Source organism: Ranitomeya imitator, chromosome 2 (assembly GCF_032444005.1).
Source record: "Ranitomeya imitator isolate aRanImi1 chromosome 2, aRanImi1.pri, whole genome shotgun sequence".
Taxonomy (NCBI): domain Eukaryota; kingdom Metazoa; phylum Chordata; class Amphibia; order Anura; family Dendrobatidae; genus Ranitomeya; species Ranitomeya imitator.
This window is the reverse complement of record NC_091283.1, coordinates 839,033,045-839,053,135: the sequence shown is the minus strand read 5'-3', so window position 1 is coordinate 839,053,135 and position 20,091 is coordinate 839,033,045.

The window sequence follows — 20,091 nt, the reverse complement described above, 5'->3', positions numbered from 1 at the left end:
ACATACATTACATTACTGATCCTGAGTTACATCCTGTATTATACTCCAGAGCTGCACTCACTATTCTGCTGGAGCAGTCACTGTGTACATACATCACATTACTGATCCTGAGTTACATCCTGTATTATACTCCAGAGCTGCACTCACTATTCTGCTGGAGCAGTCACTGTGTACATACATTACATTACTGATCCTGAGTTACATCCTATATTATACTCCAGAGCTGCACTCACTATTCTGCTGGTGCAGTCACTGTGTACATACATTAATTTACTGATCCTGAGTTACATCCGTTATTATACTCCAGAGCTGCACTCACTATTCTGCTGGTGCAGTCACTGTGTACATACATTACATTACTGATCCTGAGTTACATCCTGTATTATACCCCAGAGCTGCACTCACTATTCTGCTGGTGCAGTCACTGTGTAAATACATTACATTACTGATCCTGAGTTTCGTTCTGTATTATACTCCAGAGCTGCACTCACTATTCTGCTGGTGCAGTCACTGTGTACATACATTACATTACTGATCCAGAGTTACATCCTATATTATACTCCAGAGCTGCACTCACTATTCTACTGGAGCAGTCACTGTGTACATACATTACATTACTGATCCTGAGTTACATCCTATATTATACTCCAGAGTTGCACTCACTATTCTGCTGGTGCAGTCACTGTGTACATACATTACATTACTGATGCTGAGTTACATCCGTTATTATACTCCAGAGCTGCACTCACTATTCTGCTGGTGCAGTCACTGTGTACATACATTACATTACTGATCCTGAGTTACATCCTCTATTATACTCCAGAGCTGTACTCACTATTCTGCTGGTGCAGTCTCTGTGTACATACATTACATTACTGATCCTGAGTTACATCCTGTATTATACCCCAGAGCTGCACTCACTATTCTGCTGGTGCAGTCACTGTGTACATACATTACATTACTGATCCTGAGTTACATCCTGTATTATACTCACTCCAGAGCTGCACTCACTATTCTGCTGGTGCAGTCACTGTATACATACATTACATTACTGATCCTCAGTTACATCCTGTATTATTCTCCAGAGCTGCACTCACTATTCTGCTGGTGCAGTCACTGTGCACATACATTGCATTACTGATCCTGAGTTACATCCTGTATTATCCTCCAGAGCTGCACTCACTATTCTGCTGGTGCAGTCACTGTGTGCATACATTACATTACTGATCCTGAGTTACATCTGTATTATACTCCAGAGCTGCACTCACTATTCTGCTGGTGCAGTCACTGTGTGCATACATTACATTACTGATCCTGAGTTACATCCTGTATTATACCCCAGAGCTGCACTCACTATTCTGCTGGTGCAGTCACTGTGTACATACATTACATTACTGATCCTGAGTTACATCTGTATTATACTCCAGAGCTGCGCTCACTGTTCTGCTGGTGCAGTCACTGTGTACATACATTACATTACTGATCCTGAGTTACATCCTGTATTATACCCCAGAGCTGCACTCACTATTCTGCTGGTGCAGTCACTGTGTACATACATTACATTACTGATCCTGAGTTACATCCTGTATTATACTCCAGAGCTGCACTCACTATTCTGCTGGTGCAGTCACTGTGTACATACATTACATTACTGATCCTGAGTTACATCCTGTATTATACCCCAGAGCTGCACTCACTATTCTGCTGGTGCAGTCACTGTGTACATACATTACATTACTGATCCTGAGTTACCTCCTGTATTATACTCCAGAGCTGCACTCACTATTCTGCTGGTGCAGTCACTGTGTACTTACATTACATTACTGATCCTGAGTTACATCCTGTATTATACCCCAGAGCTGCACTCACTATTCTGCTGGTGCAGTCACTGTGTACATACATCACTGATCCTGAGTCACATCCTGTATTAAACCCCAGAGCTGCGCTCACTAATCTGCTGGTGAAGACGCTATTTATGTAAATGAACGATCCTATTTGGCATTATAGTAGCTCGTGTATTTTTGTCATTTGACCCTAAGGCTGCTGAATATTATAAATAATGAGGAGAAATAATGAGGCATTATAATTGGGGTATACCGGCTTAGTTTTGGTCATACAGGTTAATTGGTTATATAAAACTGAATAATGACAATTACAAATATTTTTGGATTTGCTCTTTGCAACCAGAGGAGAAAACCTAATTAAAATAGCTAAAAATGTAAACGTTATGTAATCCCCTTTTCTGTTTGGCTGGTTCTCCAGTTGGAGCCCTTTTCTGGCGATCCTCCTTTGTTTTTTGCTTGTCTTTCATTTCACGGGGCGCCTGGTCTGCGGGAACACTTCAGGTGCAAGAACCATTTCAGCAAACGTTCTTTTTACTGCTGATTAATAGGCAGTGATATCTAACTGCTCCAATTACTTAATTCCCCCCGCGCCCGTGCGGGTCTCCAGATGAAATGAATTCTTGGCATTAAAAAGGTCACTCGTTAATACATGCAATATTGTATGGAGCCGTCTTTGCTTCACTCCGATTGTGATGCTGTGTAAAGGAATGAGCCGTCATGCGTGGATAACTAAATTAAAGGCCGGCGGTAACAAAGAGGGAACATTTTTACAGACTGTTACAATGATTTGGTGAACTTTACGGTATACAATGCATAAAAGTGCTTTTTGGAATAATTTGTCCTAATTAGCAGCCATTATCCAGCGATGTCAACCCAATAAACAGCACATTACTTTCTTGTTTTAACTAGTAACTTGGTTATTTCGGTGGCCAAGACCTATTTAGAACAGGATTTACTTTGGTGTCTTCTAATCACGTTGTAAAGATCAGTAACATTTCTCTACTGTGAACCTTGGTGAAAAGACACAATGTATGTACCGTAATATATATCTATGTACTTGTATATTTACAGTATCACATACAATGTGATACAATGTATATTTATGGCATCTCTACATCCAGTATCCACAATGGGAAACTTTGTATTTATGGTATGAATATATACAACACACGAGCAGGGGCGCTGCTATCATGAGGCTAGTTGAATACTTTGCCTCAGGCGGTGGAGCATCCTTAAAGACAGGGGGCGTCAGAGTGGCAGTCAGAACACGTGGTGCCGACTCTCCCTGTAATCCCTACTCTGACACTTGCTGACAGTGCAGTGTCACAACAACCTAACGTGCGATGTGCCCGTCAGGTGACTGTTACTTACCCGGGCTGAGGTGCAGAGGCAGTGCCCAGTCTCCTGACCTGGTGGGAGACACACATTGCTGGGAGTTGGACTAGTCGCAGAGCAGTAACCGGCAGTAAGTAACTGTAAAAAACATCACCCACCCCCGCCACCCCCCCCCCCCCAGATCTGAAAGCAGTAAGGTAGTGGGATATGGCAGAGTTGGTGTGTGTTACCCTATGTAGATTTGCTGAGGTTGTCAGATATGGTCCTGCTAAGACTTATTTGTACTGATTTTACTACGTGGTGGGGGCGCCGTTTTGCAGTTCGCCTCAGGCAGCAGAGAGGCTAGGTTCACCCCTGAACACGAGAGGAAACAATGTATATATTTGGCATGTATGTATCCAACCTATATGTTTATTGTATGTTTATATACAGCTTGCACGACCCGTAACAATGTATATTTATGGCATTGATTATACATAAGCCTATGGGCTGTATGTGGGGTGTATGTTGGATTCTGTTAGATAAGTCCATGTGGGTGGATTCAAAGAGAAAAGTAAGGCAGGACGGGGAATCTGTAAAAGTCATCTGGAAGAGGTGCAATTTATGGATTATGGAAAACTTGCTCTTTGTACGGCGACTCGAATGCTGTGTCTGTAAATAATGCTTATGGGATACAATGTGCCCTTCGTTTATTGCCACACAGTGGTCTGGGACTGAGGCTTGGTGTTCTGGATCTCCTTCCTCGGGAACCGGTCCTGCTCGTATGTTTTCTACGCTAACACCATAGATCACATTTCCTTTGCCGACTCACTTTCTAGAAATGTTAATTCTAGATGTAGCAGTCAGAAGGATGAGCGAATCTGATACAATCTAATAAGTTCATTAGGTTCTTTCTAATTTGTCTTCGAATTGTAAATTTATTTGATGCAATTGCGAATGGACAAAATTGCTTGTTTATCATATTCTGAGGTCTCCAGATCTCAGAGCGTAATAAACGTGTGATCCGGGATGAGGATATAAGAGAATAAAATGTCTTATTCCTCTCTCTTGTTCTCCCTGCTGATCCTCTACGTACCCCATAAGGCACACACTCAGGTCTTCTCTTCAATCTTTGCCAGTGCTCCCAGCGTTGAATATTCGTGAATGCACTTTATGACCCATACAGGGGCCTAATGGATGCCGGAAGCACAGAGTTGGTACCTTACAGAGCAAGCAGAGGACTACCAGATGTGGTGGCGGGGACAGGGGAGGGGTAAAGTGACTGTTATTTTATGTTTTTGACACCTTCCCAGCCCATGTGTATCCAGATGTGCTGCCATTCGGATACATTTGCACAAATCAAATCTGTAGAATCAATGAATTTTGAGAAATTGAAAAGGAATTTGCTTAGTTTAGAATAGATTCACTCATCTTTAAGTCACCAATGTAAAAGTGCAGCATACCGTTATTCATAGAAAGTAAAATCAGCCAAGTAATGAAAATTTCATAGTGAATTATACTATTAATGGAGCACATCCGAGGTGAATTGTGGGCATTTGCCTAGGGTGCCAATGTTTAAGTGGCGGAGTTTTCACTTACAGATAAATTTTCATATTTTTCAATTCAATTGCCTCAGGCATAGAAGGAATACAAGTTTTTGGGTGTGAAAAAGAGAGCAATGCTCACCGCCACTCCGAGCTCCAGATAACAGCTGCAGGGCAGGACTGAGAGGGAAACATCCATCCATGGATCTCAAAACACCCCCCAAGGCAGGTAGAAAAGGAAATAGAGGTAGTGGTGCTCAGCTCATGGTGAAAACTGTTATAATCCAGGTAAGAAAAAATAGCGGCACTCAATACCTGACCTTTTATTGAAGCATGGCATTGCTAAGCCGGGCAGATGAATGCCCAGTCGGCCAATGCCATTTCGCATTTCGTATGAACACACGCTTTCTCAAGGCATCCAATTCGATAAATTTTCATTAGGCATAGAAGGATCACAAGTTGTTGGGTGTGCCAATCAGAAAGGACTATCAGAGACTGTATAAAAGCAGAAGGAGGGAATGCAGCAGCAGCCTGTTTGTATAGTGAGAGGACGTCTCACATCTTAGCAATAGAGATAGAGATTGGAGGTCATAAACACTGAAGAAACTGTGCAGTGAAGAAGATTAGAGTGTGAGGGAAAAAAATATTACACACTTCTTCAGGCAAAGTTTAGGCTTTGGAGCAATTTTAATTCTTTGAGAATTAGTTTTCAGCATATTGAATTTTCTGGGAAATTTCTGGTGAATTTGAGTTATCAGATGTTCGCTCTTCTCTAGTAACCATGCAGTGTATTTAGTGAGCGAGGATGTAGTGAGATGCACAATCCGAGGCCGTGTATGGTAGGTGTGTGAGACGCACAATCCGAGGCCGTATATGGTAGGTGTGTGAGACGCACAATCCGAGGCCGTATATGGTAGGTGTGTGAGACGTACAATCCGAGGCCGTATATGGTAGGTGTGTGAGACGCACAATCCGAGGCCGTATATGGTAGGTGTGTGAGACGTACAATCCGAGGCCGTATATGGTAGGTGTGTGAGACGTACAATCCGAGGCCGTATATGGTAGGTGTGTGAGACGTACAATCCGAGGCTGTATATGGTAGGTGTGTGAGACGTACAATCCGAGGCTGTATATGGTAGGTGTGTGAGACGCACAATCCGAGGCTGTATATGGTAGGTGTGTGAGACGCACAATCCGAGGCCGTATATGGTAGGTGTGCGAGACGTACAATCCGAGGCCGTATATGGTAGGTGTGCGAGATGTACAATCCGAGGCCGTATATGGTAGGTGTGTGAGATGTACAATCCGAGGCCGTATATGGTAGGTGTGTGAGACGTACAATCCAAGGCCGTATATGGTAGGTGTGTGAGACGCACAATCCGAGGCCGTATATGGTAGGTGTGTGAGACGTACAATCCGAGGCCGTATATGGTAGGTGTGTGAGACGTACAATCCGAGGCCGTATATGGTAGGTGTGTGAGACGTACAATCCGAGGCTGTATATGGTAGGTGTGTGAGACGTACAATCCGAGGCTGTATATGGTAGGTGTGTGAGACGCACAATCCGAGGCTGTATATGGTAGGTGTGTGAGACGCACAATCCGAGGCCGTATATGGTAGGTGTGCGAGACGTACAATCCGAGGCCGTATATGGTAGGTGTGTGAGACGCACAATCCGAGGCCGTATATGGTAGGTGTGTGAGACGTACAATCCGAGGCTGTATATGGTAGGTGTGTGAGACGTACAATCCGAGGCCGTATATGGTAGGTGTGTGAGACGTACAATCCGAGGCCGTATATGGTAGGTGTGTGAGACGTACAATCCGAGGCTGTATATGGTAGGTGTGTGAGATGTACAATCCGAGGCTGTATATGGTAGGTGTGTGAGACGTACAATTCGAGGCTGTATATGGTAGATGTGTGAGACGCACAATCCGAGGCCGTATATGGTAGGTGTGTGAGACGCACAATCCGAGGCCGTATATGGTAGGTGTTATGGCTGGCAATCAGGCAACACAGCGTGCAGTAATCAGCGCACATACAGAGATCTGGCAATAACCAAAAACAATAGGACGAGCTCTGAGACGTGGAATCTCTGTAGACTGCAGTACCTGATCTATCCTCACACAACTATAAGCAGCAGTGGATTGCGCCTATCACTACCTATGCAACTCGGCACTGCCTGAGGAGCTGACTAGCCTGAAGATAGAAATACAAGCCTGACTTACCTCAGAGAAATACCCCAAAGGAATAGGCAGCCCCCCACATATAATGACTGTTAGCAAGATGAAAAGACAAACGTAGGAATGAAATACATTCAGCAAAGTGAGGCCCGATATTCTAGACAGAGCGAGGATAGCAAAGAGAACTATGCAGTCTACAAAAAACCCTAAAACGAAAACCACGCAAAGGGGCAAAAAGACCCACCGTGCCGAACTAACAGCACGGCGGTGCACCCCTTTGCTTCTCAGAGCTTCCAGCAAAAGTTAATAGCAAGCTGGACAGAAAAAACAGAAAACAAACTAGAAGCACTTATCTAGCAGAGCAGCAGGCCCAAGGAAAGATGCAGTAGCTCAGATCCAACACTGGAACATTGACAAGGAGCAAGGAAGACAGACTCAGGTGGAGCTAAATAGCAAGGCAGCCAACGAGCTCACCAAAACACCTGAGGGAGGAAACGCAGAGACTGCAATACCACTTGTGACCACAGAAGTGAACTCAGCCACAGAATTCACAACAGGTAGGTGTGTGAGACGTACAATCCGAGGCTGTATATGGTAGGTGTGTGAGACGTACAATCCGAGGCCGTATATGGTAGGTGTGTGAGACGTACAATCCGAGGCCGTATATGGTAGGTGTGCGAGACGTACAATCCGAGGCCGTATATGGTAGGTGTGTGAGACGTACAATCCGAGGCTGTATATGGTAGGTGTGTGAGACGCACAATCCGAGGCCGTATATGGTAGGTGTGTGAGACGTACAATCCGAGGCCGTATATGGTAGGTGTGTGAGACGTACAATCCGAGGCCGTATATGGTAGGTGTGCGAGACGTACAATCCGAGGCCGTATATGGTAGGTGTGTGAGACGCACAATCCGAGGCCGTATATGGTAGATGTGTGAGACGTACAATCCGAGGCCGTATATGGTAGGTGTGTGAGACGTACAATCCGAGGCCGTATATGGTAGGTGTGTGAGACGCACAATCCGAGGCCGTATATGGTAGGTGGGTGAGACGTACAATCCGAGGTCGTATATGGTAGGTGTGTGAGACGTACAATCCGAGGCCGTATATGGTAGGTGTGTGAGACGTACAATCCGAGGCCGTATATGGTAGGTGTGCGAGACGTACAATCCGAGGCTGTATATGGTAGAGGTGTGAGACGTACAATCCGAGGCCGTATATGGTAGGTGAGTGAGACGTACAATCCGAGGCCGTATATGGTAGAGGTGTGAGACGTACAATCCGAGGCTGTATATGGTAGGTGTGTGAGACGCACAATCCGAGGCCGTATATGGTAGGTGTGCGAGACGTACAATCCGAGGCTGTATATGGTAGAGGTGTGAGACGTACAATCCGAGGCCGTATATGGTAGGTGAGTGAGACGTACAATCCGAGGCCGTATATGGTAGAGGTGTGAGACGTACAATCCGAGGCTGTATATGGTAGGTGTGTGAGACGCACAATCCGAGGCCGTATATGGTAGGTGAGTGAGACGTACAATCCGAGGTCGTATATGGTAGGTGTGTGAGACGTACAATCCGAGGCTGTATATGGTAGGTGTGTGAGACGCACAATCCGAGGCCGTATATGGTAGAGGTGTGAGACGTACAATCCGAGGTCGTATATGGTAGGTGTGTGAGACGCACAATCCGAGGCTGTATATGGTAGGTGTGTGAGACGCACAATCCGAGGCGGTATATGGTAGGTGTGCGAGACGTACAATCCGAGGCTGTATATGGTAGGTGTGTGAGACGTACAATCCGAGGCCGTATATGGTAGGTGTGTGAGACGTACAATCCGAGGCCGTATATGGTAGGTGTGTGAGACGTACAATCCGAGGCGGTATATGGTAGGTGTGTGAGACGCACAATCCGAGGTCGTATATGGTAGGTGTGTGAGACGCACAATCCGAGGTCGTATATGGTAGGTGTGTGAGACGCACAATCCGAGGCTGTATATGGTAGGTGTGTGAGACGCACAATCCGAGGCCGTATATGGTAGGTGTGTGAGACGTACAATCCGAGGCTGTATATGGTAGGTGTGTGAGACGTACAATCCGAGGTCGTATATGGTAGGTGTGTGAGACGTACAATCCGAGGCCGTATATGGTAGGTGTGTGAGACGTACAATCCGAGGCTGTATATGGTAGGTGTGTGAGATGTACAATCCGAGGCTGTATATGGTAGGTGTGTGAGATGTACAATCCGAGGCCGTATATGGTAGGTGTGTGAGACGCACAATCCGAGGTCGTATATGGTAGGTGTGTGAGATGTACAATCCGAGGCCGTATATGGTAGGTGTGTGAGACGTACAATCCGAGGCTGTATATGGTAGGTGTGTGAGATGTACAATCCGAGGCTGTATATGGTAGGTGTGTGAGATGTACAATCCGAGGCCGTATATGGTAGGTGTGTGAGACGCACAATCCGAGGTCGTATATGGTAGGTGGGTGAGACGTACAATCCGAGGCCGTATATGGTAGGTGTGTGAGACGCACAATCCGAGGCAGTATATGGTAGGTGTGTGAGACGTACAATCCGAGGCCGTATATGGTAGGTGTGTGAGACGTACAATCCGAGGCCGTATATGGTAGGTGTGTGAGACGCACAATCCGAGGCCGTATATGGTAGGTGTGTGAGACGTACAATCCGAGGCCGTATATGGTAGGTGTGCGAGACGTACAATCCGAGGCCGTATATGGTAGGTGTGTGAGACGCACAATCCGAGGCCGTATATGGTAGGTGTGTGAGACGTACAATCCGAGGCCGTATATGGTAGGTGTGTGAGACGTACAATCCGAGGCCGTATATGGTAGGTGTGTGAGACGCACAATCCGAGGCCGTATATGGTAGGTGTGTGAGACGCACAATCCGAGGCTGTATATGGTAGGTGTGTGAGACGCACAATCCGAGGCTGTATATGGTAGGTGTGTGAGACGTACAATCCGAGGCCGTATATGGTAGGTGGGTGAGACGCACAATCCGAGGCCGTATATGGTAGGTGTGTGAGACGCACAATCCGAGGTCGTATATGGTAGGTGTGTGAGATGTACAATCCGAGGCTGTATATGGTAGGTGTGTGAAACGTACAATCCGAGGCCGTATATGGTAGATGTGTGAGACGTACAATCCGAGGCTGTATATGGTAGGTGTGTGAGACGTACAATCCGAGGCTGTATATGGTAGATTTGTGAGACGCACAATCCGAGGCTGTATATGGTAGGTGTGTGAGATGTACAATCCGAGGCTGTATATGGTAGGTGTGTGTGACGTACAATCCGAGGTCGTATATGGTAGGTGTGTGAGACGCACAATCCGAGGCCGTATATGGTAGGTGTGCGAGACGCACAATCCGAGGCTGTATATGGTAGGTGTGTGAGACGCACAATCCGAGGCCGTATATGGTAGGTGTGCGAGACGCACAATCCGAGGCCGTATATGGTAGATGTGTGAGATGTACAATCCGAGGCCGTATATGGTAGGTGTGTGAGACGCACAATCCGAGGCCGTATATGGTAGGTGTGTGAGATGCACAATCCGAGGTCGTATATGGTAGATGTGTGAGACGTACAATCCGAGGCCGTATATGGTAGGTGTGTGAGACGCACAATCCGAGGCCGTATATGGTAGGTGTGTGAGATGCACAATCCGAGGTCGTATATGGTAGGTGTGTGAGACGTACAATCCGAGGCTGTATATGGTAGGTGTGTGAGACGTACAATCCGAGGCTGTATATGGTAGGTGTGTGAGACGTACAATCCGAGGCCGTATATGGTAGGTGTGTGAGACGCACAATCCGAGGCAGTATATGGTAGGTGTGTGAGACGTACAATCCGAGGCCGTATATGCTAGGTGTGTGAGACGTACAATCCGAGGCCGTATATGGTAGGTGTGTGAGACGTACAATCCGAGGCAGTATATTGTAGGTGTGTGAGACGTACAATCCGAGGCCGTATATGGTAGGTGTGTGAGACGTACAATCCGAGGCCGTATATGGTAGGTGTGTGAGACGTACAATCCGAGGTCGTATATGGTAGGTGTGTGAGACGCACAATCCGAGGCCGTATATGGTAGATGTGTGAGACGTACAATCCGAGGCCGTATATGGTAGGTGTGTGAGACGTACAATCCGAGGCTGTATATGGTAGGTGTGTGAGACGCACAATCCGAGGCCGTATATGGTAGGTGTGTGAGACGTACAATCCGAGGCTGTATATGGTAGGTGTGTGAGACGTACAATCCGAGGCCGTATATGGTAGGTGTGTGAGACGTACAATCCGAGGCCGTATATGGTAGAGGTGTGAGACGTACAATCCGAGGCTGTATATGGTAGGTGTGTGAGACGCACAATCCGAGGTCGTATATGGTAGGTGTGTGAGACGCACAATCCGAGGCTGTATATGGTAGGTGTGTGAGACGCACAATCCGAGGTCGTATATGGTAGGTGTGTGAGACGCACAATCCGAGGTCGTATATGGTAGGTGTGTGAGACGCACAATCCGAGGCCGTATATGGTAGGTGTGTGAGACGTACAATCCGAGGCCGTATATGGTAGGTGTGTGAGATGTACAATCCGAGGTCGTATATGGTAGATGTGTGAGACGTACAATCCGAGGCCGTATATGGTAGGTGTGTGAGACGCACAATCCGAGGCCGTATATGGTAGGTGTGTGAGACGTACAATCCGAGGCTGTATATGGTAGGTGTGTGAGACGCACAATCCGAGGCGGTATATGGTAGGTGTGCGAGACGTACAATCCGAGGCTGTATATGGTAGGTGTGTGAGACGCACAATCCGAGGTCGTATATGGTAGGTGTGTGAGACGCACAATCCGAGGCCGTATATGGTAGGTGTGCGAGACGTACAATCCGAGGCCGTATATGGTAGATGTGTGAGACGTACAATCCGAGGTCGTATATGGTAGGTGTGTGAGACGTACAATCCGAGGCTGTATATGGTAGGTGGGTGAGACGCACAATCCGAGGCTGTATATGGTAGGTGTGTGAGACGCACAATCCGAGGCGGTATATGGTAGGTGTGTGAGACGCACAATCCGAGGCCGTATATGGTAGGTGTGTGAGACGCACAATCCGAGGCCGTATATGGTAGGTGTGTGAGACGCACAATCCGAGGCCGTATATGGTAGGTGTGTGAGACGCACAATCCGAGGCTGTATATGGTAGGTGTGTGAGACGCACAATCCGAGGCCGTATATGGTAGGTGTGTGAGACGTACAATCCGAGGCTGTATATGGTAGGTGTGCGAGACGTACAATCCGAGGTCGTATATGGTAGGTGTGTGAGACGCACAATCCGAGGCGGTATATGGTAGGTGTGCGAGACGTACAATCCGAGGCTGTATATGGTAGGTGTGTGAGACGCACAATCCGAGGCCGTATATGGTAGGTGTGTGAGACGTACAATCCGAGGTCGTATATGGTAGGTGTGTGAGACGTACAATCCGAGGCTGTATATGGTAGGTGTGCGAGACGTACAATCCGAGGTCGTATATGGTAGGTGTGTGAGACGCACAATCCGAGGCGGTATATGGTAGGTGTGCGAGACGTACAATCCGAGGCTGTATATGGTAGGTGTGTGAGACGCACAATCCGAGGCCGTATATGGTAGGTGTGCGAGACGTACAATCCGAGGCCGTATATGGTAGGTGTGTGAGACGTACAATCCGAGGTCGTATATGGTAGGTATGTGAGACGTACAATCCGAGGCTGTATATGGTAGGTGTGCGAGACGTACAATCCGAGGCCGTATATGGTAGGTGTGTGAGACGCACAATCCGAGGCTGTATATGGTAGGTGGGTGAGACGCACAATCCGAGGCGGTATATGGTAGGTGTGTGAGACGTACAATCCGAGGCCGTATATGGTAGGTGTGTGAGACCTACAATCCGAGGCTGTATATGGTAGGTGTGTGAGACGTACAATCCGAGGCCGTATATGGTAGGTGTGTGAGACGTACAATCCGAGGTCGTATATGGTAGGTGAGTGAGACGTACAATCCGAGGCCGTATATGGTAGGTGTGTGAGATGTACAATCCGAGGCAGTATATGGTAGGTGTGTGAGATGTACAATCCGAGGCCGTATATGGTAGGTGAGTGAGACGTACAATCCGAGGCCGTATATGGTAGGTGAGTGAGACGTACAATCCGAGGCCGTATATGGTAGGTGTGTGAGACGTACAATCCGAGGTCGTATATGGTAGGTGAGTGAGACGTACAATCCGAGGCCGTATATGGTAGGTGTGTGAGATGTACAATCCGAGGTCGTATATGGTAGGTGAGTGAGACGTACAATCCGAGGCCGTATATGGTAGGTGTGTGAGATGTACAATCCGAGGTCGTATATGGTAGGTGAGTGAGACGTACAATCTGAGGCCGTATATGGTAGGTGAGTGAGACGCACAATCCGAGGCCGTATATGGTAGGTGAGTGAGACGTACAATCCGAGGCCGTATATGGTAGGTGTGTGAGATGTACAATCCGAGGCTGTATATGGTAGGTGTGTGAGATGTACAATCCGAGGTCGTATATGGTAGGTGAGTGAGACGTACAATCCGAGGCCGTATATGGTAGGTGTGTGAGACGTACAATCCGAGGTCGTATATGGTAGGTGAGTGAGACGTACAATCCGAGGCCGTATATGGTAGGTGTGTGAGATGTACAATCCGAGGCTGTATATGGTAGGTGTGTGAGACGCACAATCCGAGGCTGTATATGGTAGGTGTGTGAGACGCACAATCCGAGGCTGTATATGGTAGGTGAGTGAGACGTACAATCCGAGGCCGTATATGGTAGGTGTGTGAGATGTACAATCCGAGGCCGTATATGGTAGATGTGTGAGACGCACAATCCGAGGCTGTATATGGTAGGTGTGTGAGATGTACAATCCGAGGCTGTATATGGTAGGTGTGTGAGACGCACAATCCGAGGCTGTATATGGTAGGTGTGTGAGACGCACAATCCGAGGCCGTATATGGTAGGTGTGTGAGACGCACAATCCGAGGTCGTATATGGTAGGTGTGTGAGACGTACAATCCGAGGCCGTATATGGTAGGAGAGTGAGACGTACAATCCGAGGCCGTATATGGTAGGTGTGTGAGACGTACAATCCGAGGCTGTATATGGTAGGTGTGTGAGATGTACAATCCGAGGCTGTATATGGTAGGTGTGTGAGACGCACAATCCGAGGCTGTATATGGTAGGTGTGTGAGAAGTACAATCCGAGGCCGTATATGGTAGGTGTGTGAGACGCACAATCCGAGGCCGTATATGGTAGGTGTGTGAGACGCACAATCCGAGGCCGTATATGGTAGGTGTGTGAGACGCACAATCCGAGGCCGTATATGGTAGGTGTGTGAGACGCACAATCCGAGGCCGTATATGGTAGGTGTGTGAGACGCACAATCCGAGGCCGTATATGGTAGGTGTGTGAGACGCACAATCCGAGGCCGTATATGGTAGGTGTGTGAGACGCACAATCCGAGGCCGTATATGGTAGGTGTGTGAGACGCACAATCCGAGGCGGTATATGGTAGGTGGGTGAGACGCACAATCCGAGGCCGTATATGGTAGGTGTGTGAGACGTACAATCCGAGGTCGTATATGGTAGGTGTGTGAGACGTACAATCCGAGGTCGTATATGGTAGGTGTGTGAGACGTACAATCCGAGGCTGTATATGGTAGGTGTGTGAGACGTACAATCCGAGGCTGTATATGGTAGGTGTGTGAGACGTACAATCCGAGGCCGTATATGGTAGGTGTGTGAGACGTACAATCCGAGGCAGTATATGGTAGGTGTGTGAGACGCACAATCCGAGGTCGTATATGGTAGGTGTGTGAGACGCACAATCCGAGGCCGTATATGGTAGGTGTGCGAGACGCACAATCCGAGGTCGTATATGGTAGGTGTGTGAGACGCACAATCCGAGGCTGTATATGGTAGGTGTGTGAGACGCACAATCCGAGGCTGTATATGGTAGGTGTGTGAGACGTACAATCCGAGGTCGTATATGGTAGGTGTGTGAGACGCACAATCCGAGGCCGTATATGGTAGATGTGTGAGACGTACAATCCGAGGCCGTATATGGTAGATGTGTGAGACGCACAATCCGAGGCCGTATATGGTAGATGTGTGAGACGCACAATCCGAGGTCGTATATGGTAGGTGTGTGAGACGTACAATCCGAGGCTGTATATGGTAGGTGTGTGAGACGCACAATCCGAGGCGGTATATGGTAGGTGTGCGAGACGTACAATCCGAGGCTGTATATGGTAGGTGTGTGAGACGTACAATCCGAGGCAGTATATGGTAGGTGTGTGAGACGCACAATCCGAGGCAGTATATGGTAGGTGTGTGAGACGCACAATCCGAGGCCGTATATGGTAGGTGGGTGAGACGCACAATCCGAGGCCGTATATGGTAGGTGTGTGAGACGCACAATCCGAGGCGGTATATGGTAGGTGTGTGAGACGCACAATCCGAGGTCGTATATGGTAGATGTGTGAGACGTACAATCCGAGGCTGTATATGGTAGGTGTGTGAGACGTACAATCCGAGGCCGTATATGGTAGGTGTGTGAGATGTACAATCCGAGGTGGTATATGGTAGGTGTGTGAGACGCACAAGCCGAAGCTGTATATGGTAGGTGTGTGAGACGTACAATCCGAGGCTGTATATGGTAGGTGTGTGAGACGTACAATCCGAGGCCGTATATGGTAGATGTGTGAGACGTACAATCCGAGGCTGTATATGGTAGGTGTGTGAGACGCACAATCCGAGGCCGTGTATGGTAGGTGTGTGAGATGTACAATCCGAGGCCGTATATGGTAGGTGTGTGAGACGTACAATCCGAGGCAGTATATTGTAGGTGTGTGAGACGCACAATCCGAGGCCGTATATGGTAGGTGTGTGAGACGTACAATCCGAGGCTGTATATGGTAGGTGTGTGAGACGCACAATCCGAGGCCGTATATGGTAGGTGTGTGAGATGTACAATCCGAGGTCGTATATGGTAGGTGTGTGAGACGTACAATCCGAGGCAGTATATTGTAGGTGTGTGAGACGTACAATCCGAGGCCGTATATGGTAGGTGTGTGAGACGCACAATCCGAGGCGGTATATGGTAGGTGGGTGAGACGTACAATCCGAGGCTGTATATGGTAGGTGTGTGAGACGTACAATCCGAGGCCGTATATGGTAGGTGTGTGAGACGTACAATCCGAGGCCGTATATGGTAGGTGTGTGAGACGCACAATCCGAGGCCGTATATGGTAGATGTGTGAGACGTACAATCCGAGGCCGTATATGGTAGGTGTGTGAGACGTACAATCCGAGGCCGTATATGGTAGGTGTGTGAGACGCACAATCCGAGGCCGTATATGGTAGATGTGTGAGACGTACAATCCGAGGCCGTATATGGTAGGTGTGTGAGACGTACAATCCGAGGCAGTATATGGTAGATGTGTGAGATGTACAATCCGAGGCCGTATATGGTAGGTGTGTGAGACGCACAATCCGAGGCTGTATATGGTAGGTGTGTGAGACGCACAATCCGAGGCTGTATATGGTAGGTGGGTGAGACGCACAATCCGAGGCCGTATATGGTAGGTGTGTGAGACGTACAATCCGAGGCGGTATATGGTAGGTGTGTGAGACGTACAATCCGAGGTCGTATATGGTAGGTGTGCGAGACGTACAATCCGAGGTCGTATATGGTAGGTGTGTGAGACGTACAATCCGAGGCGGTATATGGTAGGTGTGTGAGACGTACAATCCGAGGCGGTATATGGTAGGTGTGTGAGACGTACAATCCGAGGCTGTATATGGTAGGTGTGTGAGACGTACAATCCGAGGTCGTATATGGTAGGTGTGTGAGACGCACAATCCGAGGTCGTATATGGTAGGTGTGTGAGACGTACAATCCGAGGCTGTATATGGTAGGTGTGTGAGACGTACAATCCGAGGCTGTATATGGTAGGTGTGTGAGACGCACAATCCGAGGCCGTATATGGTAGGTGTGTGAGACGCACAATCCGAGGCTGTATATGGTAGATGTGTGAGACGCACAATCCGAGGCTGTATATGGTAGGTGTGTGAGACGCACAATCCGAGGCCGTATATGGTAGGTGTGTGAGACGCACAATCCGAGGCTGTATATGGTAGATGTGTGAGACGTACAATCCGAGGCCGTATATGGTAGGTGTGTGAGACGTACAATCCGAGGCCGTATATGTTAGGTGTGTGAGACGTACAATCCGAGGTCGTATATGGTAGGTGTGTGAGACGCACAATCCGAGGCGGTATATGGTAGGTGTGTGAGACGTACAATCCGAGGCGGTATATGGTAGATGTGTGAGACGTACAATCCGAGGCCGTATATGGTAGGTGTGTGAGACGTACAATCCGAGGCGGTATATGGTAGCTGTGTGAGACGTACAATCCGAGGCCGTATATGGTAGGTGTGTGAGACGTACAATCCGAGGTCGTATATGGTAGGTGTGTGAGACGCACAATCCGAGGCCGTATATGGTAGGTGTGTGAGACGTACAATCCGAGGCCGTATATGGTAGGTGTGTGAGACGTACAATCCGAGGTCGTATATGGTAGGTGTGTGAGACGCACAATCCGAGGCCGTATATGGTAGGTGTGTGAGACGTACAATCCGAGGCGGTATATGGTAGGTGTGTGAGACGCACAATCCGAGGCGGTATATGGTAGGTGTGCGAGACGTACAATCCGAGGCGGTATATGGTAGGTGTGTGAGACGTACAATCCGAGGCGGTATATGGTAGGTGTGTGAGACGTACAATCCGAGGCCGTATATGGTAGGTGTGTGAGACGTACAATCCGAGGCTGTATATGGTAGGTGTGTGAGACGTACAATCCGAGGTCGTATATGGTAGGTGTGTGAGACGTACAATCCGAGGCCGTGTATGGTAGGTGTGTGAGACGTACAATCCGAGGCCGTATATGGTAGGTGTGTGAGACGTACAATCCGAGGTCGTATATGGTAGGTGTGTGAGACGCACAATCCGAGGCGGTATATGGTAGGTGTGTGAGACGTACAATCCGAGGCGGTATATGGTAGGTGTGTGAGACGTACAATCCGAGGCGGTATATGGTAGGTGTGCGAGACGTACAATCCGAGGCGGTATATGGTAGGTGTGTGAGACGTACAATCCGAGGCGGTATATGGTAGGTGTGTGAGACGTACAATCCGAGGCCGTATATGGTAGGTGTGTGAGACGTACAATCCGAGGCCGTATATGGTAGGTATGTGAGACGTACAATCCGAGGCCGTATATGGTAGGTGTGTGAGACGTACAATCCGAGGCCGTATATGGTAGGTGTGTGAGACGTACAATCCGAGGCCGTATATGGTAGGTGTGTGAGACCTACAATCCGAGGCTGTATATGGTAGGTGTGTGAGACGTACAATCCGAGGCCGTATATGGTAGGTGTGTGAGACGTACAATCCGAGGCCGTGTATGGTAGGTGTGTGAGACGTACAATCCGAGGCCGTATATGGTAGGTGTGTGAGACGTACAATCCGAGGTCGTATATGGTAGGTGTGTGAGACGCACAATCCGAGGCGGTATATGGTAGGTGTGTGAGACGTACAATCCGAGGCGGTATATGGTAGGTGTGCGAGACGTACAATCCGAGGCGGTATATGGTAGGTGTGTGAGACGTACAATCCGAGGCCGTATATGGTAGGTGTGTGAGACGTACAATCCGAGGCCGTGTATGGTAGGTGTGTGAGACGCACAATCCGAGGCTGTATATGGTAGGTGTGTGAGACGTACAATCCGAGGCCGTATATGGTAGGTGTGTGAGACGCACAATCCGAGGCCGTATATGGTAGGTGTGTGAGACGTACAATCCGAGGCCGTATATGGTAGGTGTGTGAGACGCACAATCCGAGGCCGTATATGGTAGGTGTGTGAGACGTACAATCAGAGGCTGTATATGGTAGGTGTGTGAGACGTACAATCCGAGGCCGTATATGGTAGGTGTGTGAGACGTACAATCCGAGGTCGTATATGGTAGGTGTGTGAGACGCACAATCCGAGGCGGTATATGGTAGGTGTGTGAGACGTACAATCCGAGGCGGTATATGGTAGGTGTGCGAGACGTACAATCCGAGGCGGTATATGGTAGGTGTGTGAGACGTACAATCCGAGGCGGTATATGGTAGGTGTGTGAGACGTACAATCCGAGGCCGTATATGGTAGGTGTGTGAGACGTACAATCCGAGGCCGTATATGGTAGGTATGTGAGACGTACAATCCGAGGTCGTATATGGTAGGTGTGTGAGACGTACAATCCGAGGCTGTATATGGTAGGTGTGTGAGACGTACAATCCGAGGCCGTATATGGTAGGTGTGCGAGACGTACAATCCGAGGCGGTATATGGTAGGTGTGTGAGACGTACAATCCGAGGTCGTATATGGTAGGTGTGTGAGACGTACAATCCGAGGCAGTATATGGTAGGTGTGTGAGACGTACAATCCGAGGCTGTATATGGTAGGTGTGTGAGACGCACAATCCGAGGCTGTATATGGTAGGTGTGTGAGACGTACAATCCGAGGTCGTATATGGTAGGTGTGTGAGACGTACAATCCGAGGCTGTATATGGTAGGTGTGTGAGACGCACAATCCGAGGCGGTATATGGTAGGTGTGCGAGACGTACAATCCGAGGCTGTATATGGTGTGTGTGTGAGACGCACAATCCGAGGCCGTATATGGTAGGTGTGCGAGACGTACAATCCGAGGCCGTATATGGTAGATGTGTGAGACGTACAATCCGAGGTCGTATATGGTAGATGTGTGAGACGTACAATCCGAGGCTGTATATGGTAGGTGTGTGAGACGCACAATCCGAGGCTGTATATGGTAGGTGTGTGAGACGCACAATCCGAGGTCGTATATGGTAGGTGTGTGAGACGCACAATCCGAGGCCGTATATGGTAGGTGTGTGAGACGTACAATCCGAGGCTGTATATGGTAGGTGTGTGAGACGCACAATCCGAGGTCGTATATGGTAGGTGTGTGAGACGCACAATCCGAGGCCGTATATGGTAGGTGTGTGAGACGTACAATCCGAGGCTGTATATGGTAGGTGTGTGAGACGCACAATCCGAGGCGGT